Source organism: Capricornis sumatraensis, chromosome X (assembly GCF_032405125.1).
Source record: "Capricornis sumatraensis isolate serow.1 chromosome X, serow.2, whole genome shotgun sequence".
Taxonomy (NCBI): Eukaryota; Metazoa; Chordata; class Mammalia; order Artiodactyla; family Bovidae; genus Capricornis; species Capricornis sumatraensis.
The window spans coordinates 56,527,109-56,548,997 of record NC_091092.1 but is presented as its reverse complement, the minus strand read 5'-3'; the positions used below and the strand labels follow the sequence as shown (position 1 = coordinate 56,548,997).

The 21,889-nt window shown below is 53.1% G+C and overlaps 1 pseudogene; it reads left to right on the top strand.

Moving 5' to 3' along the window:
• Positions 1-2,359: 2,359 nt before the first annotated feature.
• Positions 2,360-3,151, top strand: LOC138070736 (melanoma-associated antigen 10-like; annotated as a pseudogene).
• The last annotated feature ends 18,738 nt before the right edge of the window (positions 3,152-21,889 follow it).

Here is a 21,889-nt window from a genome sequence, read left to right as displayed (position 1 = left end):
ACTCCCCCCTGACTGGGACTCCTGAGGGCCCCAGTTTGGGCTGTCAGACTGAGACCCCACACCCCCTCACTTCCTCAGTGAACTTGGGGAGTCAGAGGCTTGCTCTTTGGGACGCAGTCTCAGGTGGGCAGAGGGAGGGGCCCACGTTCTGCTAAGACTCGAGGTGAGGACCAGAGGAGGCTGAGGGTCCCCAGGGGATGCATGTGCGGCCCTCCTGACAGCCCTGGGGGGCCCTGGGGCGTGGCGTCCATATGTAATGTCACTGATCCCGATGGGAGTGAAGTGAGGGCCTGGGTCAGGTGCCCGGGTTCAGGTCAGCAGACTGAAGGAACCCAGCTGTGCTAGGAGTCAAGCTAGAACCCTGAGGGGGACTCTGGGGCCCCAGGACAATGCAGGTCATCACTGCTCTCAGCCCTGGCAGGGTTGTGGGAATGAGCCCCCTACTCCCACTTGCTTCTCGGGCTCCTAGCTGGGGAGGGCCTGGTTCTAAGGGGAGCAAGGTCAGAGACAGAGGGTGGTGCTCAGACCTGCTGAGAGTCAAAGTGAAGAGCAGGAGGAGGCTTGAGGAACGCCCAGGACATCATCTCAGCTTGGGAAGCCCTGGGCTTGGAACACTGATGTCATGCCCACAGACTTCCCTTTGGGGTCTCAGTGAAGTGATGGCTTGGTGTGAGGGCCCTGCCTCCAGTCAACACAAGGGGCACCCCCGGACCTGCCAGGGCTCAAGATGAGGGCCTTGAGGGAGGACACAGGGAATCCCACAGGTCCCAGCACCTGCTGTCAGTCGGGGGCGACTCTCATGGGGGCATGAGCTCGGGATCTCAGAGACACTGGAGACTTGACATAAGGGGCGGGGCCTCAGAGATTGGAGGGGAGACTCTGAGGCTTTGAAGGAGTTTAGGTGAGGACCCCGAGGGAGGACTGAGAGGACCCTGGACCCCAGTCAGAGGAGACCTCAGAGAGCCTGTCTCCGTTGTCAGTCCAGGGCGACAGTGGGGTAGAGTGAGTGCAGCAGGTGTGGCCTGACTCCCTGACACGTGTCTGCGAGAGATGGGGCCCTGGTGTAAGGCTCGGGGCTTCAGCTGGGAGAGGCGAGAATCCAGGTCCTGCCCGGGGGCAAGGTGAGGTGCCTGAGGAGAGCTGAGGGGACCCGAGGGGGGATTGAGAGACCCCACAGTCCCCGCCCCTGAAGTCGGCCGTGGGGGCCCTTGGGGTGAGAAGCGCACACTAGGCCCGTCTGCCCTCCTCACATGCGGGTTTCAGAGAGACTGGGAGTGGCAGGGCCTCAAAATGGAGGATGGGATAAGCCTGGGTCCTGCCTGATGTCCAGGCTCCATGAGAGGAAGGAATGAGGCAGTTAGACCCAACATGGGGAGGGACCCTTGCCTCTGATGGTCTTGGAGGCTGCAGAGTGGGGTGAAGAGGGTGAGCAGTTTCTTGACCTCTGGCTTAGGGACCTCAAGACCTGAGGCGATCAGGCGGTGGGCTGAGGCTTCAGGTCCACAGAGGGTGGACTTCCCGGACACCGAGGGAGGACTGAGCAGACCCCTGCCCCTGTGGTCAGTGCTGGGAGGCCAGGCAGGATGTGAGGAGGAGCTGAGGACCGAGCATCTCCCTAGGCTAGGACCCATTGGAGGTCCTTGGTAGGTGCGGCCACATGTGGGGCCACTTACCACTTTCTGTCGAGGCTTGCATCTTGTTCTAAGTTTCCATGGAGGCCCCCAGAGGGGACAGATAAGGTCGTGCCATGGGAAAAGTGAACACTACAAGGGAACCCCGAGGGGACCTCCCACCACACAACTGGGGGGACCTCACAGAGTACACCCCTCCTACCATCAGAGAAGGCTCAGGGCTGTGCCACAGGATACCCCTGAGCTGCCCCCTCCATTTCTCTCACAGGAGCTGTAGGAACTGGGAGGTGAAGGCAGAGCTCTGAGGCCCGTGTCCTTTAGGTCAGAGAGCAGAGGAGCTCCAGGTAGTACCAGGAGTCAAGGTGAGGCGGGTGCTCTGAGTGTGCACCAGGGGCTCCCCACCCCAGAACAGAGGGGAACCCACAAGGGCCTAATTCCCACAACTTGTCACACTGGAAATCTCGAGCTGTGTTGACTGCACCCTGATGAGCCACCTCACTTCCTCCTTCAGGTAGCCAGAGGACTGGCCACTCTGGAGGCATGCCCCTGTGCGGTCTGATAGCACCCCTAAAGGGGAGACCTGTAAGTGGCCTGTATCAGACCACCCAGGGTGCGTTTCTCAGCCGAGGCTGCTCACACCCCCTCTCTCTCCCAGGCGGGTGGTCCCCATGTCCCCCTGCCTCACTTCTGTCTGTGGTTTGATCCCAGGCATCATGCTCATGGTTGAGATGAGTGAGCTGAGCAAGCCAAGCAAGCCCGAGGAAGACCTTCAGGACCCAGGAGAGGCCCAGGGCCCGGAAGAGGCGCAGCTCTTGGGGGCTGAGGCGGGGAGGGCTGCATCTGCCTCGGCCTCGTCCCCTCGATCTCCTGCTCCACCCTTGTGGAGGCCTTGCCCCAGGAAACTCTTAATGAGATGGTGACAGGAAACCTGGTGACGTTCCTGCTCCACAAGTATCAAGCCAAGGAGCTGACCTCCCAGGCGGAAATGCTGAATAAGGTCCTCAGGGATAACCAGGAGCACTTCTCGGTGGTCTTCAGCCAAGCCTCGGAGAGCAGCTGGTCTGTGGCGTGGAAGTGAAGGAGGTGGACCCCACGGAGCACATCTACATCATGGTCCCCACCCTGGGCCTCACCTGCGATGCAATGCCGAGTGGTGGGCAGAGCATGCCCGAGGCCAGCCTCCTGGTGCTGGTCCTCAGCCTAATCATGTGGAATGGAGACCATGCCCTTGAGGAGGAGGTCTGAGGAGCACTCAGCAAATGGGGATGTTTGTTGCAAGGGAGCACTGTGTCTTTAGCGATACGAGAGGGCTGCTGACCCAAGTGTGGGTGTGGGAGGGGTACCTGGAGTACTGGCAGGTGCCTGACAACGACCCTGCTTGATACGAGTTCCTGTGGGGTCCCCGGGCCTATGCGGAGACCAACAAGTAGGAAGTCACGGAGTATCTGCTCAGAGACAACCAAAGGTTTTCCAGGGCCTTCCCACCCCCATCTGCAGAGGCTGTGAGGGAGGAGGAATAGGAGCCCTGACCCAGAAAAGTAGCCAAGCTGATCTTTCCCTCTGTGATTGAAGATGGAGCGGTCAGCCTTCTCAGTAGTGATGGCCTGGGCCACTTGGGGGAACCCGGTGTGTAGCATCTTTGTGTTCCTTTTCTCTGTGATGACATGCAAAATCATCTCTGTTTTTTAGGAATTTTTCAAATGTGTTTTTTCAGCTTAAGCCTTAATAAACTTCAGTGTCTAACTTTGTGAATGACATTGATCCCACATGTATTTGTACTTAACCAGTTTAAGGACCAGAGTTTTGCTGTTTTGTAAAAGAGATTGGGAACTCTCCCATTTTATTTTGTGACCCTGAGCAAGATCATAGAAATTGGAATTACAAGTATTTTGGATATGTGAACTTACTCAGCAGTATATAGTTTGGTGGAAAAATTGGAATATAAAAAACGATTGTAGTGAATTCTCACTTCTTACAGGTTTTGACTGTCCTTTTCTACAGCTAATCTGCATCTGTTTACTTGGATTTTGCCAGATTGTTATTTAAGAAACTAGGAGAAAATTGATGAGATTAATAAGCCCCCTTCTCACTGGTTCATTTATTCCACTGAACTTCAGGAGGTGAGGTGTTAGGGCAGAGGGTAGAAGCTTCAGATCCGCAGAGGATGGACTCTCGAGACCCTCAAGCAGGATTGAGTAGACCTCCCACCTCTGTGGTCAGTGTTAGGAGGCCAGGTGGGATGTGAGGAGGAGGTGAGCACCGAGCATCTCCCCAGCCTAGGACTCGCGGGAGGCCCTGGGCAGGTGACACCACATGTGGGGGTCCTCAGTGCTTTCTGTTCAGACTCAGGTCTTGTTCTGAGTTTCCCTGCAGGCCCCCAAAGGGGAGGGACCAGGCCATGCCAGGGGAACAGTCGGCAATATAAGGGAGTCCTGAGGGGACCAGCCACCCCACAACTGGGGGACATCGCAGAGTTCATCCCTTCTACCAGCACAGAAGGCTCAAGTCTGTGCCACAGTCTACCCCCTAGGTGCCCCCTCCATTTTTGATACAGGAGCTCCAGGAACCAGGAGGTGAAGGTGGAGGTCTGTGGCCTGTGTCAGAGAGCAGAGGAGGTCCAGGCAGTGCCAGGAGTCAAGGTGAGCAGGGTGCCCTGAGTGTGCACCAGGGGCTCCCCATCCCAGCACAGAGGGGAACCCACAAGGCCCTAATCCCCACAGCGCGTCAGACCCAGAACCTCACACTGTGCTGACTGCAACCTGGGGAGCCAACTCCTGTCCTCCTTCGGGTAGACAGGGATCAGGCTGATCTGGAGGAGCCCCTCTATGAGGCCCGAGAGCACCCCTCAAGAGGAGACCTGTAAGTGGCCTGAGTCAGACCGCCTAGGGTGGTTTCTCAGCCAAGGCCGATCACAACCTCCCTCTCCTGCAGACCTGGGGTCCCCATCTATCCCCCTGCCTCACTCCTTTCTGCAGTTCGACCCTGGTCACATTGCCTGGGATGCATGAGTTCCGCCAGCCTGAGAGAGTCTTTCAGGATCCAAGAGAGGATGAGGGTCTGATGGAGGCAAAGTTCATTTGGGGTGAGGAGGAGGAGGAGCAGATGAAGGAAGGAGATGCAGCTTCCTCCTCCTCCTCTCTCCCAGTCTGGGGCACCCTGGAGGAGGTGGCTGCTGCTGCAACAGCCAGTCTCCCCCAAGCCCTTGGTGTCTGCCCCTCTCCCACTGCCATGGCTGCCAATCTTGGGAGCCAATCTGAAGACCATGGCCTCAGCAGGCAAGATGAAGTACCAGACACCTCACGTGACCAGGAAGATGCAAAGTCCTCACTCCAAGATGCACTACAGGTGAAGAAGAAAGAGCTGGTGCGATTCCTGCTCAGCAGGTATCTTGCCAAAGAGCTGATCACAAAGGCAGAAGTGCTGAATAGTGTCCTCAAAGATTACCAGGACCACTTCCTGGTGGTCCTCAGTCAAGCCTCAGAGTACCTGCAGCCGATCTTTGGTTTGGAGGTGAAGGAGGTGGACCAGAGTGAGCAGACCTAGATCCTGGTCCCCACCCTGGGCCTCACCCTCAAAGAGATGCTGAGGGATGGGCAGAGGTTGCCCAAGGCCGGCCTCCTGGTGGTGATCCTGTGCCTGATCACTGTGGAGGACAACCGTGTCCCTGAGGAGGAGATCTGGGGAGCACTCAGCAGGATGGGGGTGTCCTGGGAGGGAGCACTACACGTATGGGGATCCCAGGGAGCTGTTGACCCAAGTGTGGGTGTGGGAGGGGTACCTGGAGTACCGGTAGGTGCCTGACAGCGGCCCTGCTCACTATGAGTTCCTGTGGGCTTCCTGGGCCTATGCAGAGACCAGCAAGTTTTAAGTCCTGGAGTATCTGGACAGAGTCAGTTGAAGGGGTCCCAGCTCCTTCCAGCCCCTCTGCAGAGGCTGCGAGGGAGGAGGAAGGGGGACTCTGAGCCAGAGGAGCAGCCAGGCTCCTTCCAGGCCCACATCCAGCAGCTTGCCCAGGGGGGGCGGGCAGGAAGGGAGGTGATCCTTCCCTCTGTGATTGAAGAGGGAGCGGTCAGCCTTCTCAGCAGTAAGAGCCTAGGCTTGTTGGGGGAACCCAGTGTGTGGCATCTTCGTGTTCCTGTTCTCTACAATGACATGGAGACTCATCTTTCTTTTCTTTAGGAAATTTTCAAATGTTATTCCTTTTTATAGAAGACGATGCATCCCAGTATCTAACTATGTCAGTGACATTGATCACCGTGTGTTTGTACTTAGCCAGTTCACGAACAAGGGTTTTTCTCTTTTGTAAAAGCGATTGGGAACACTTCCATTTTGTTTCGTGGTCCTGCACAAGATAACATGGAATTAGAATTAGAACGATTTTGGAAATGTGAATTTAGTTAGCAGTGACATAATTGGTGGAAGAATTAGAAAATAAAAAGTGATAGTAGTGAATTCTTGCTTCTTATACTTGTTGTGTGTCAGTTTGTACAGCTAAGGGATCTCGGTTTATTTGAATTTGCCCGGGTTATCAAAAGTGGCAAGTAATCTGAGTCAAGCAGCCCCTGCTCACTGGCTCATTTATTCTGAAGACCTTTACAGAGTCTCTGCTCCGTGAAAGGCCCTGTGTTAGCAATGGGGACACTGGGAGAAGCAGGACACCCCCACACCTGGAGCGATGGTCTCAGAGCCACAGTCACATGAGGTGCATCGTGGGAATGAGGGGAAATGAGACATTGCTGTAAGGTATCTCTTTGGGTCTTGGATAAACCTCAGAGAGATCTGTTTCTGGGGCAGGATGGAAGGGGTCCTGGCTCTTCTCGCATTGCTGCTGACCACAGGAATGGAGTAGGTGTTTTCTACCCTGTATCTTCTAGGCATCCTGCAGAACTCAGGTCACACTCCCTTGAAATGATGCCCAGAAATCCATGGGCTGACCCTCTCTTTCCTGGTCCCAGGGACCCAGATCTTAAGGTGTTAACTAGCTTTTAATTATCTTGATTTTCACTGGGCATTGTAATCAAAGACTCGACATTTATTGGCACTGCAATGATGAAAATAAGGGTTGGGGTGGAAGACCAGCAGGGACACAGGCAAAGAGTGGTTTTTGCTTCTATTTCCTGGACCAGCTTGGGTCCTGCTGGAACACTCCTCCACACCCAAATTTCACAGTTCCTCTAACTGAAAATGGGGTTACCGGGTAGCTCAAACAATGAAGAAACTGCTTGTATTGTGGGAGAGCTGGGTTCAATTCCTGGGTCAGGAAGATCCTCCTGGAGAAGGGCATGGCAACCCACTCCAGTATTCTTGCTTGGAGAATTCCATGGACAGAGGAGCCTGGCAAGCTACAGTCCATGGAGTTACAGAATCAGACATGACTGAGTGACTAACACTATGTTCCACTATGGTCTAACTGGAAAAGTTTCTTAGTTTTATTTATGAAACATCCTATTGAGGTGCATATCCTCTGACCTGTCCTGGACCACAAAGCAGCCAACTCCATCCAGTGGAGAGTGGAGGAGTTTCTGGGGGCAACAGTGTGGGAAATTCCTGCCCCGCCATCACAAGGCTAACAGCCACCAGGCCTTGAGCTCTGTTCTGTCCCTCAGGGGCATCCTGCAGCCCAATACATGGGGCTCCTCACACCTGCTCGCCTCCCAGATGAAGAACTGAGGCTGCGGGGCTTGGGCATCTTCCCAGGACCACTTGCTAGTGAGGGCTGGGGTGGGCTCGGAGCCCTGGTCTCAATTCCTCTGGAGGCCCCGCCCTTCCCGCCCACCCCAGGCCGCGACCCTACCTTCCAACTTCTCCTGCCTTCCTCTTCTCAGTGCTACACAATGCCTCTGAGGTGACAAAATCAGGCCTGTGGAAGGAAGGGGACGAGGAGAACCAGAAGCACTGTGGGGCTGCTCTGGGGTTTGCTGGGAACTGACTCTGCCGGGGGCTGGCATCTCTGTCCAGCCCCAGCGCCTCCCGAGTGAGGGTGGTGCCCTGTCCCTGCTGTTGCCATGGGGCCTCCTGCCCAGCTGAACCCGCCAGGCTGACCAGCTCCTCTCCGAGCAGGAGAGATGGAGTGTTTGACTGAATGGCCCCAGTGCCCACTGGGATAAGGCCTCTACAGGAGCTTCCTCTGATACGGGAGGGCAGGTAACATGGGCAGAACCCCGAGGCTCCAGGTCTCCCCAGCCTCAGTGAGGGAGAGGAGCAGCTGGAAGGTCCCTGAGCTGGGGACACCGGAGCGGGGATGCCAAACACAGGGACAGGAAAGCAAGGTTGAGAAAGGCAGGCCTTAGACATCATGAGGGCTTGTGTGTGCACAACACAAGTGTCCTGAGCCACAACTGAGAAAGACCCCTCAGCTCCCAGCCCCATCCCTGCCCATGCTCTGCAAATCCCCCATCTTAGCCCAGGGCTGTTGAGGGCAGATCCGTTTTAACCTGTCTGGCCTTGGCCCTGGGGCAACCCTGGACCAAGTAACCCACTAGGTTACTGTCACCTCATTCTACTGCTGAGGAGGCACTGAGGGATAGATAGATAGCCCATGACTGCATGGGACCTGAGCACACACACGTCCATCCTCAGTTTTTCCCTTGTACCTGGAGGAAGGGTCCCTGTTTACTGGAGGGGGGAGGGGAGGAGCAGAGCTGTAGGCCTGAACCTCAGCAGGGTCTCAGCACCTCGCAAGGAGGCTCCATTTCCACGTGGCTATGAGGATGGGGACAAAGTCCCAGAAGAATCCAGCCCAGGGCCTCCTGGGCCTTTCCTTCACCAAACACAACAGAGCCACAGTTCTCACAGGCCCACAAGGCACCTCGTGATCAGGCTCCTATCCTGGTGGCCTGCTCTCCTCACCCCTAGATTCCCCCCAGTAGACATGAAGGCCATCCTTCCATCCATGAAACATTCCAGTGAGTTCCCACCTCAGGACTTTTGTAGGGTGTGAGGAGTCACATCGTGTCCCTCAAGTCCTGGAGTCTCGATCCCAAGTACTTCGGTGGGACCTTACAAAGGAAAGGTCTTCACAGAGCTGATGGAGATCAAGTGAGCTGATTAGGATGGACCCTCCTCTAACACGATGGCTGTCCCCATACATAGGACACATTGAGAGATAGAGAGGCACACAGGAAAACTCACGATGAAGAGAAAAGAGGATCTCTCCAAGTCCAAACACGCCCACCATGGCCAGCAAAGCCCCGGAAGTGAGGAGGGGGAAAGATGGGACAGACTCACTCCACAGCCCTCACAAGAGCCAATGTCCGCTGACACCTTGACCTCAGCTGCCGCTCAGTAGACAGCCCAGCCAGGTTCCTGACCTTTGGGGTGTCACCTCCCATGAGTCATGCACCCTGAAGCAGAAGGGGCTCCTCAAGGGTCCCCTAATGTTGCCACAAGTTTCAAATCAGCAGCTGAGAATCTCCAGCTACTGATTCAGGGGCCTCCCCAAGAGGCTCACCAGCATGCAGGGTCACTCCACCCACCAAGGGTCTTGAAAACACATGACCCCAAACCCAAAGACAAGTACAAAGTTTCCACACGGTGAACACCAGCCCTTGTCGCTCTGCCCTCAGAGGAGTATCTAGGAGCCTGTCTTTGGATGTGAGGCTGCCAGGCACTGTGTCCAACACACATGCTTTGTGAGCCAAGGGACGCTTTACAGCAGGACAAGGGTCACCTGCAAGGACAGACTGCTGCCTGTTTCTGGGCCTGTGGGCCTCTCTGCCTGCTGACGCTCAGCCCAGCCCCCGGGCTCCCCCATCACCCTCTGGACACTGTTCCAAAACAGGGAATTTGGACCAGAACACAGAGGGAAAAACACTAACCAGTTTCCTAACAACACATTTCTCTCAAGCACCCAGACCCATCAGGGCCAAAACGACTGGCAACGCCATCTATTCATAAAGGTCAAAGTCCCCAAGAGTCTCCCTGAGTTGAGAGCAGAACCACACGAGAGGAGTACCGGACCCCAAACCCCCACCAAGTGGGCAGCACACCCTAGGGTGGGGCCGGATCACACCGAACCAGACGGGCACGTACAGGGCACAGCAGTGACTGGACGGTATCACCATGAGCTGGTCTCTCCATCACCCTCCCCTTGACAGCCCAGCCTGGACAGGCCTCCTGCCCAAAGAGGATCAGGTGCTTGAGGATGTCTACCTGGAAGACGTCTTTCCAGGCCCTCCCCAGGACAGGCTGCAGCAGCCAGTGGGGGTCAGCGAGCACAGTCAGATACTTCTGTTGCAGGTTGGGTAGCAGGGTTTGATTCTCCAGCTCCTCCACCTTGTCGGGACCTAGGTTTTCTGGGCACAGCAAAGTGTCCCCAACGTTCACAAGATCTGTGTACAAAGACAGGACACAGAAGGAGAACAAGGTGATTCACAGTCATGCTTATTAGAGACTAAGACCGTATCACAGAGCAGACCCGGTGAACTGGGTCCTCTGTTTGAGCCTTTCAGATGGGCTCAGCTCAGCAAAGGGAATTTAGGACGAGGTCAATCGAGGGAGGGAGCGAAATGAAAGGGAGAGGCCTGGTGTTCCATGAACACACCAGGCCACGGGCAGCTCTCAGTCTGCCCACTGCAGGCCGCAGGGACAGAGCAGGAGGGCCCCGGTGGGGAGCCTGCAGACATCAGGTCCCCAAGTGACTCACCAGCAGAGAGGTGTTGCTGTGGGGCCTCACCCCTGGGGACTCAGGGGACTTGCTCAGGCCCGGCTGCAGGTAGTGGGGGTGGGGAACCCAGGCTGGGTGCTATGCTACCTCTCAACATGCACACACACACAGACAAGTGCCACGTGCAGACCTGGACCCACTTTTGCCTCAGAGCACAACCAGGACTGAGGCCCAGAATGGTGGTCACGTACCTCGTGCCACCATCTCCTAGCCCAGGTATCCTCGCTGCCCCTCTGAAGAAACCCTAGCCCACTCCACCAACTGGTTCAACAGAAAACAAATGAGCACAACCCAGCTGAGATCCAGGGCAGCACCGGGGGCCGTGCAGGCAGCATGGGGCAGGGCGCTTGCTCCACGATCCTCACTTGCCCTAGGTCACTCTGTGGCTGAACTGGTCCCCATCCCGCAGCAAGGCCCGGATCTGGGTGTGGCTCATCCCCAGCCTCTGCTCCAGCAGCTCCCGCCAGGACATGTCCTCTCACTGCAGGTGCCTGATATGGACGGCCAGGGTACATTGCTTGGTCTGCATAGCACAGGCCGGCACTGAGTTTCCAGGGTCTTGACACCATTTAAGACTAATTCCGTGAAAGGCTGTCAAAAGGACAGAGCACTGAACTTCATCTCCCAGGGCTCCCAGGGCCTCACGTGGCTGCAGAAACACAGAACCACAAAGACCAAGAGCCTGACACAGAGGCCTCCAAGCTCACAGCCCTGGGCAGGATCTCAGCCCCATGTGCCCAAGCAACAGCCAAGCCTGCTGACACAGAGGAGAGGGTCACAGAGGGCTGGCTCTTTCCTTCCATCTCCATGTGGTCTGCTGACAGGGGGTGGTGACCCAGAAGACCCAGCCATCACTTGCAGTCTGTGGGGAGGTCAGGAAGGAGGGCAGGACAGCAGAAGAGGGGCACGAGGTGAGTTCCAAGACAGAGGGACTCAAAGCCCTGGGAGCACCGAGGAGGGAGGGTGGGTTCCCTGGCTTCACAGCCCAGTGGCCAGGTTCTGGTCCTCTCCCAGCACAGACAGACACAGTCCCGGGTTTGGCTTCCCCCATCCCCGGCCCCCACTGCAGCCCTCAACTCCCCGGCCCCCATGCCTGCCCATGCTCTGCAGATCCCCCATCTTAGCCCAGGGCTTCTGAGGCTGATCTGTGCTAACCAATCTAGCCTCGGCCCTGGGGCCACCCTGGACCTCAGACGGCCCTGCCAGGTGTCTTCCCCTTGCCTTTGGAAGCCGCCTTCCTCCCAGCCTTTCCCACACCATGGCCTCCCCTGTCAGCAGATGCCCCGGCCCCTGCCCAGAACCTAGAGAAAAAAACAGAGAGCAGGAACTTCTGGGACAGGCATACTCCATGTCCTTGCCAGGGCCTGGGACAGTACCACACAGGAATCACAGAATTCAAACCTCAAATAACCCGCTAGGTTACTGTCATCTGACTCTACAGCTGAGGAGGTGGTGAGAGACAGAGATAACCCATGACTGCACGAGACCTGACCACATACACATCCATTCTCATTTATTTTGTTGTACCTGGAAGTTGAGGCCGGGGGGGGATCCCTGTTCACTGGATCGGGGTAGAGGCAGAGGAGCAGAGCTACGGGCCTGAACCTCAGCAGGATCTCAGCACCTGCAAGGGAGCCTCCATTTCCATGTGGCTGTGAGGACGGGAACAAGGTCCCAGAAGAACCCATCCTAGGGCCTCCTGGGCCTTCCCTTCCCCGAGCACAGCAGAGCCACAGTTCTCACAGGCCCATGAGGCCCCACATGATCTGGCTCCTGCCCTGGCGGCCTACTCTCCTCACCCTTGGATTCACCCCTGGTAGCTTTGAAGGCCATCCTTCCATTCTTGGAACATTCCAGTGTGTTCCTACCTCAGAACCTTTGTAGGGTGTGAGGAGTCACATCACATTCCCTCAAATCCAGGTGCTGGAGTCTCAATCCCAAGTACCTCAGTACAGACAAAGGAAAGGTCTTCACAGAGCTGATGAAGTTCAAGTGAGCTGATTAGGATGGTCCCTCTTCTAACAGGACAGCCGTTCCCATACAAAGGACACACTTAGAGACAGACAGGCACACAGAAAAACTGGGGTGAAGAGGAAGGCAGAGATCTCCCAGCCCAGACACGACCACCATGGCTGGCAATGCCCCAGAAGTCAGGGGGGGAGAGATGGGACAGACTCTCTCCACAGCCCTCATGAGCGCCAACATCAGCTGACACCTTGACCTCGGCTGCCGGCCTTCTGAACCAACACAGTTGGTAATGTGAGCCACCCAATGCAATCCTGATGTGACTGCTGGCAGATGAAGACAGAGGGTCAGCCCTGTATGTACATCTCTCCGCAGGGGCAAAGGAAGGGTGGTGTGGGGATGACTTCTCTACTCCCAGCATCTCAGGCACACTTCTCCATGTCTGCACGTCTTCAAGTGTCTGTTTTCACCTCCCAGTGTCCGGGGTCCCACAAGTTACTGACTTGAAGGGAAAACTCACTGTGCCAATACAACCACTTGACGTGACCACACACTCACTGACTGAAGGGCCATGCAGGAGGAGGCCCAGGGCACAGGGCGTAACCCGAGGTGCTGACACACACCAGCAAATGGCCTTCTGCAAAGGCTCCCCTGTGTCCACTCCCCCAACCACAGTCATGCATGCCATGTCCTCATGCACTGGCTGGCCCCAAACATCATCATCCTGCTGAACCTTTACCTGCTGGGTGACAAAGGGTCACCCTCTTCACTGGGTGAACATATCACAATGTTTCCTCCAGCCTCACACCTCTTGTCTTGATACTGCACACAGGCATCATAAGTTCTAGTATTCCTGGAAGTTATTTCAATACAGTATGGCTAGGAATAATGTGCATGTGTGCAGAATTGGTCGTGAGCCCCTAAAATATGTTTCTCCAAATCCAAACTACTTTCTCCTGATTTCATCTCCCCTTAGCCAGATTCCCAATATGCCCATGATCACTGTATAGCCACCCAATACAAGAGCAAGAGGGATGGAGGCAGCAGAATGGACACAGAGATGCCCTGAGCCAACTGTGGCTAAACCACGTTTAGCTGATTTTACAAACCAGACGACTGGCATATACCATAATGCTAGGGCCCCTTCCTGTCCTGGAAATGTGAATGACTCTGAAGCTTAATCTTAAACTTCATTAGCTTTGCTGTTTATCTCTGGCTGGTCCAAAGAGTTACAGAAGGGAAACAAAACACTGAGAAAAGGTTTGGGACTCAGATAACAAGGCAGAAGGGAGGAGGGTATCTAACCAGAAGCAAGGATAAGGCAATCAGGACGAATTCCAGATAACCAGAATGCGAAAGTACCTGGGAGTGGGACTTCCTTGGTTGTCCAGTGGTTAAGACTCCTTGCTTCCACTGCAGGGAAATGGGTTTGATCCCTGGCCAGGGAACTAAGATTCCACATGCCTGAGAGCAAGGCCAAAATAAATAAATAAAAATTAAAAAGACATCTACATTTACTGAGGGCTCAAAAAATAAAAAATTAAAAAGTACCTGGGAGTGAGTGACTAGCATGTGACCTAAAGAATGGAAAGATGGCTTGAGCTGGGACATCATACAAGGACCCAAACTACTGAGCTGTCTTTCCTCCATGGCTGAGGTGAGAAGCCCGGCATGATGTTGGGTAGACACTGAGTGGTAGCAGGAGGAAGCAGTTCAGGGGAGGCGGGCTTCTTGAACCAGCATCAGAGAAGAACCATGCTGGGCCAGCACAGCATCGAGTCAAGTAACGCAGAAACCAAAAAGACAAAGACAAAGACAGCCCTCTGAGTCTGTCAACACTGAATTCCCTGATGGTACACTCATAGCATCCAATACGTACTGAGCTTGAAAGGACCTTCTAGGTCCCATGTTCCACACCACACCCTCTTTGGGGACAGGGAGCAGGTCACGAGTGCAGGGGTCAGAACTGGCCTCTTGAGGGTAGTCTCCTGTCTTGTTACCATCCACACCCCACCCACTCTGCAGTGTGCCACTCAGAGCCCACCTCCCTCTTCTCACAGGGAGAGGCATTCTAGCACTTCAGATGTTTCTACAGAGAGTGGTCCTGCATCCAGTGAGATTACTGACATACTTGCCTTGCATACCCGCCTTTCACACACTGACTCCTGGGTAGGGCCCATCTCATCACCTACCAAGTCCAGAGTGGTACAGCAGAGTTGATGAGTGCTAAGTGATTCAAAGCCAGCTGTCAGCACCTAGTGTCTCTGGCAGAGGCAGCTCTGGGGACAGTACCAAGGTAAGCAGGGTGAGGTCTTTATCCTCAGAGGGCTTGCAGTCTAGCTAGGGTAACAGTGCATACACGCACGCACACACACACACACATACAAACAGAAACTATTCAAGGTAACCTTGCACCTAAAGAGTACTATAGAGAGAGTTCTGGAAGGTTCCAAGTGAATGAGCGCATGCACACACACACACACACACACACACACACACACGCACACACACACAGAAACCATCCAAGCTAACCTTGCACAAAAAGAGTACTGTAAAGAAGATTCTGGAAGGTTGCATGCACACACACACACACACACACACACACAAACCAGAAACCACCCAAAGTAATCTTGCACAAAAAGAGTACTATAGAGAGGGTTCTGGAAGGTTGCACACACATGCATACACACACACACACATACACATAGAAACCGCCCAAGGTATCCTTTCACAAAAAGAGTACTACAGAGAGGATTCTGGAAGTTGTGGGGAGGAAGGAACAGTCCTGAAGTCGGCCTCAGAGGCTTCAGGAGGACACAGGAAGTGAGGAGGGAGGGATTTGCTGGGCACGCTGGGAGTCAGGCTGCGGGAGTGGAGGCGAGTCCATGACCATCAGGGAGACAGGGGGAAGTGCTGCTGCGAGGAAGGGAGGAAGGCCCGTGGTGGGGGGTCAGAGCCCTGAGAAGCATGGAGAGTGACGGCTGAGTCTGGGCCCAGAACTGTTTTCATTAACCTCATTAGACAGACGGACAAGATAAAGCCAGAGAGCTGCAGGCACTCAAACACCAAGCTGTGGGAGTCGGGGGTTGCCTCGGGGAAAGCTGTGGTTTAAGATTTGTGCTTATGCTACTAGGCTGGCCTGGGTCGCAGGGACCAGAGAGCGATTAGTAGTCTGCCTGTGTCATGTCAGCAAAGGCCCTGGGTTTAAGAGAGCTCAGGAAGTACTGGACAGACAGGGTATTCTTCCAGAAACTTCTTCTTAAGGATTCTATCTGAGACTCCTCTACTCCTAACTGTTGGTTTTATGCCAGGGGGAACTGAGGGAGAGAGGGGTGGCTGGGAAAAGAGACTCTCATGCTTCGACGAAGGTGTGCAAGCAAGGCTCAGGCACAGGCCCTCCACGTGTACCTATGGTGACCCGAATGATCTCGGGATGTGACGGGAAGGCAATGCACTCTGGTTTGGTATCCCAGACATGCACTGAGCTCCATGGCCTCTGCACCAACATGCCTATCATCCCTCCTCAGAGATTCCAGATTAGGGGCTGCACTTTTCTTAAGGCCCCTTGTGCTGTCAGCCAGTCTGGGGCTTGTCAGCAATTTCCCCATTTTCTCCACCTTTGTAGTCCCTAGGCCAGGCACCAAGGAGGTGCTCACACACCAGAGAGGGAGGGGATTAATGAAGAAAAAAGGTGACCGGTGGCCGTTGACAGAGCTATTGATGGGCCAGTGTCGCCAGACTGTCAGCGTCTTGAGGAGGGGGCGGTTGGGCCCACTCCGTCTGGGCTTCCCAGGTGCCTGATGCTAAAGAAGCCCATTGACAAGTCCTGGGAACACACATCCCCTAGACTGTTCTCTTCACTGACTGACCACCAAAGGAACACCTCTGTGTTTGGATCCAGCCTCCCTGGTGTTCAGTCTCACCTCGCTTCCTCAGATGGTGCACATGCCACCTCCACCCCCATGGGAAAGTGGTCATCCTTCTGAATGAAGGGCTCGGGCAATGCCACCGAGCACACTGTTCTCCTGCCATATTCCACAAAGGATACCTGACATTTCAACACACTGGCTACTCTAGCGACTGGCCTCTTGTCTCCTTGCTAAAGTGGGTCCACTCTAGCCATGATGTTACTGAATTGAAACAGACAAAGACTGACATGGTCTGTCAAAGCAGCCGGTCTTCTGGACACACACCAGAGGAGTCCCAACAGAGTGCAGAAGACAACACTCTACCAACTCTGAACCTGGAGCACTCAACTCAGCAATGGACGGAAAGGGTGGAGGCCACTTAGATGAAGGCTATCTTTCTAGATGCTATGTCATTAAGATTATCAAAAAAGCACATGGATGCCAGACACACCAACAGCTGTCCACAATTCTGAACCTTCACTTAGACCTAGAGTGTGGAGACAGGCCTCAGCCAGGGTCTGAAAGCAGGTCACTTGTTTCCATCAGAAATTCCCTTAGAAAAGTGTCCGTTACCTTACGTTGTGGCTCAGATGGTAAAGAATCTGCCTGCAATGCAGAAGACCCAGGTTCAATCCCTGGGTTGGAAAGATTCCCTGGAGAAAGGAATGGCCATCCACTCCAGTATTCTTGCCTGGGAAATTACATAGTCAGAGAAGCCTGGTGGATTACAGTCCATGGGGTTGCAAAGAGTCGGACACAACTCATTGACTAACACTTTCGCTATGATCCAGACTACAACCAAACCAAAGTGGAACTCTTCTTGACAAAGTTGAACAGCCTCTTAACCCAAATTGTGTTCTTCAGAAAATATTGTACAGATGTTTCAGACGCTCGCAGTTGAGAAACAAATACTTTCTGTCTCCTTCATATCTCAGGTCAGTTTCCAGATCTGTATACTTGAGGATGTTGCCCTTAATAGAAACATTCATTCAACACAGATTTATATTTTATGACACAATCAGAATAACAGTAAAAACTCTGAATCAAAGGATGTGAAAGGTCAAAGGCAGTCTGTGATCAGACCCTTGCTTTTCAAAATGCTATCCACGTACCAGACACTTAGGCATCAACTGGGATCTGGTCAGAAGCACAGAATCTCAGGTCCACCCCAGAATATCTGAATCAGAAGCCACATTTGACAAGATCACTGAGGGATCTGAATGCACACCGAAATCTGAGATCTAGTTTTCAAACCGTGTTCTCTGGCACATTTTGGGTCCTCTATGAGGAGTGGGCCGGGAAGAGATTAGGAAGAAGGCGGATGGGGAGGAGGCCTCGCTTCAGCTGAGCAGCCTGCCTCTGATCTGTTTGGGAGGCTGAAACCCACACCACCCCCCAGTTAGATATCCCATGGGCACAAAGGTTGGAGAATCACTGTTCTGGACCAATCATCTCGTTTTCTACATGCACAACTGACAGCTTCCAAATAGCATAAGGGAATTTCACCAAGGTCACATTATAGCCCCTTGAACACTGTTAGAGGATTCTGAAATTTACAAAGTCTGGAAACCAAGAAAAATCTTCATAGGCAGTGTTGCTGGAATAACCTCCCAACTGCAGAAGTAGAAGCAAAGACAGACCCTGAGCCCCAGTGGGACACATCATGACGTCCAAGGTTGTGCCCTGGAAAAGCCCTGTGACATGAGTGGCATTTTGTGCTACCTGGTTTTCAACAGAGGAGAGACACACCCAGAGATAGCAAGTGCCAAGGCTACACAATAAAAGAAGAACTGACATCCAAACCCAGGTCCCTAGACCCAAAAGCCCAGGTTCTGGATCATGTCATTCACATCATGAGCACAAATAGGCAGCCCCTCTGTGTGCCCTATGCATTGGCCCAGCCTATGAGCTACATGGACACACATCCACTCCAAAAAGGAGCCATCCACCCTCACGGACCCGTGGGATACAAACAATGGGCTTCTGTGCCAATGCCTGGGCTCCTGCTATAGGCTCAAGGCACAGAACATGCAAATTTAGCTGCTATATCTTTGTGGTAATGAGAGTTAAGAATCCATTGCTATGTATCTGACATCTCCATGCCTTGGGAAAGTTAGAAGGATTAAGAAGGCAGAAATGGTCAGAGGAGGAAAAGGGAAAGAAATAATTTACAATGTATTACATATTAGGTTTAGCACCTCATTTTTATATTCACACCCTCCAAGCACTGCATGGAGCTTTCTGCCATGGAAGCTCTTATTGCTAACCACCTTTAATTAAAACTGAAGCTGCAAAAAAAAAAAAAAAGACAATCCAATCAAAAAATAGTCAGAACACCTTAATCGACATTTCTCCAGAGAAGACACAAATGGCCAAAAGGCACATGTAAAGAGGCTCAACATTCTTAAATATCAGACAAATGCAAGTCAAAACTCCAAGGAAGCATCACCTTACACTGGACAGAATGGCCATAATTAAAAAACCTACCAAGAATAAATGCTGGGGAGGGTATAGAGAAAAGGGAACTCTTGTACACTGTTGGTTGAAAACTAAATTGGTACAGCCAACATGAAGAACACTATGGAGGTTCCTTAAACAATTACAAACAGAACTATCATATGATCCAGTAATCCCACTCCTGGATATATTCCAGGAAAATACAAAAACTTTTGAGAGACAAAAATTTTCTCAAACTTCTGTTTGAGAAGATACATGCATCCCAATGTTCATTGCAGCACTATTTATAATAGCCAAGATATGGAAGCAATGTAAATGTCCATCACCAGCTAAACAAGATAAAGAAGATGTGGTATACACACACACGCACACAGACACACACAGACACAGACACAGACACACACACACACACACACACACACACACACACACAGAGGAATACTACCCAGCCATGAAAAATAATGAAGTAATACCATTTGCAGAAACATGGATGGACCTAGAGATTATCTTACTAAGTGGAGTATGTCAGAAAGAGAAAGACAAATGTCCTATGATATTAATTATATGTGGAATCTAAAAAGATGATACAAATGAAATTATTTGCAAAGCAGAGACAGGCTCAGAGAATTAACTTTTGGTTACCAAAGGGGAAAAGCAGGGGAAGGGATAAGTTAGGAGTTTGGGATTAACAGATACACACCACTATATATAAAATAGTAGTACTGTGGTGCTGGAGAAGAGTCTTGAGAGTCCCTTGAACAGCACGGAGGCCAAGTCAGTCAATTCTAAAGAAATCAACCCTGAATATCCATTGAAAGGACTGATGCTAAAGTTGAAGCTCCAATATTTTGGCCACCTGATGTGAAGAGCCAGCTTACTGGAAAAGACCCTGATGCTGGGAAAGACTGAAGACAGAAGGAGAAGAGACTGCTAGAGGGTGAGATGATTGGATGGCATCACTGACTCAACGGACATGAGTCTGAGCAAACTCTGGGAGAGAGTCAAGGACAGAGAAGCCTGGTGTGCTGCAGTCCATGGGGTCACAAAGTCGAACATGACTGAGTGACTGAACAACAATGTATAAAATACATAATTAAGGTCCTACTGTATAGAACAGGGAACTATACTCAATATCTACAATAACTTATAATGGAAAAGAATCTGGAAGTGTTTATGTAGTGAATCACCTTGATGTACACCAGAAACGATGGACACAACATTGTTAACCAACTATGTGAAAGTGAGGGAGAGTCACTCAGTCATGTCCGACTCTGCCATCCCATGAACTATATAGTATACAGTTCATGGAATTCTCCGGGCCAGAACAGAGGAGTGGGTAGCCTTTCCCTTCTCCAGGGGATCTTTCCGACCCAGGAATTGAACTGGGGTCTCTTGCATTGCAGGCTGATTCTTTACCAACTGAGTTATGAGGAAAGTCCTAACTATATTTCAATTTAAAAAAAAAAAAGTGCAGTTGGAAGAGCAGGCCAGCAGATGGCACAACGAGCAGGCAGCACATTACTGTCAAACTCTAGTTTCATTTCAGACACAAAGCTGGCCCCTTTCCTAAAGCCTCCTCCAGGTGTCATCTGGGGACTCTAGGTGGGCAATACAACAGGCCAAGGCCACCCTCCCCATATCATCTTGTCTTCACTGCCTGCCCTACTCCTTCTAAGGCAGTAAGCGAGGGGCCCACACTGCTAAACTCCTGGGACTTGAAGCTGCCACAGCTCAGGCCACTGGGGAGCTGGTCTGGGCAAACCTGCACCACATCTTCCTTCTCTGCACAATGCATCAGTAGCAGCCACTCTGCTCAGCCTGGGGGACACTGGGTGCCACAGGGGGCAAATCAACCTACTGCTGGGGGCCAGGAGAATCTGGGCCCAACGCCCTCACCTCTGTGTGTGTTCAGTCGCTAAGTCATGTCCTACTCTTTGTGACCCTATGGAATGCAGCATCACGTCCATTGAGTTGGTAATGTTATCTAACCATCTCATCCAGTATCCAGGCAATAACTCTCAGGACATAAAGACCTAATGTCATCTCTCTAAACCTCTTTCTGGAGTCAGTAACAACAATTGGAGACCTCCACACAAGCCAGGAGAAGTCAGCCTGCAGAAGACGGTGCCCTTGTCCCATTCAGCAGGGACAGGCACCAGCTGCCAGAGCCACTCATCCTGGAAAGAGCCATGCCAGTCGCCTGACTCACCTGTGCGCCCCTCTTGTCTATCTGCTGCCTGACCCTGTGTATGGGAGGCACACAAAGCTTTGTCCAATCACTGTCTAACCAAATCACTGAATCAATGAATTCTTCTCGGGCAGAGAGGCAATGGCTTGCCTTTTAAACTGCAAGTGAGGGCACTGATCAGCTGCACGCAGGGTACAGGCCAGATGCCTTAGAGTCTCCTCTCAGTTGGACCCAGTTTAGTATCCCAGGCCCTTTCCCATGACCTTGATCCAGCTACAGGCCTGAGCTCAGTTCCCTCCATGGGTCTGACCATTGGGGGGCCCTTCCCCCATTTCCCATCCAAGGAGACCCTTTTTACTACAAGTCCCAGTCCAGACGGCCCTTCATCTAAAAAGCCCTCCATGGTCCCTTGATGTGAGTCAGTATTTGGTTCTCCACTCTACATGCTCCCCAACTTCTGCCTTGTTTCAGGCTCTGAGCTTTACAGATCTGCCTGGAAGATGCGCTCCAGCCTCCCAATACCCCAGCCCTGAGTGATACAGGGGTGAGTGGAGACCTGACGCCCTGCACAGTTGAGGAGCCTCTTGCAGGACGGGTGTCCTTGGACTTGAATGCGCTTTGCCTCATGAGGTCTGGCATCCAGACCTGCCCTCTCCCATCAGGCTGTGCTTACACCGGGGCCAGCTGATGGCCAGGTGGCCAGCGCACTGGAAGCAGCTCTCCTGCCCAACCCAGCAGTTGTCTCATGCGAAAGACGCCAAGAGCCCCTCCCACCAGGCTGAGAGCAGGGCAGAGCGTGGTGCCACCCAGCCAAAGGCACTTGGCATCCTGTGTGTACACACAGCCACCGCTCAGGCACCAATTCCTGGTTTAAGTTCTCCCGCTCGGTCAGTAGCGATCACGAGCCTCAGGCACTGTGAGGGCCCGGCCACCGGGGCCCACCGTGGACACCTCCAACGCCTGTCTGTGCTCTGCACCTCCCGACAGGCTGGCAGGAACTGTCAGGTCAACATCGCAGGTGCAGGGATGCCCTGCCTACCCCTGCCTGCTCCCTCTCCCCTTGGTAGTGAGTCCC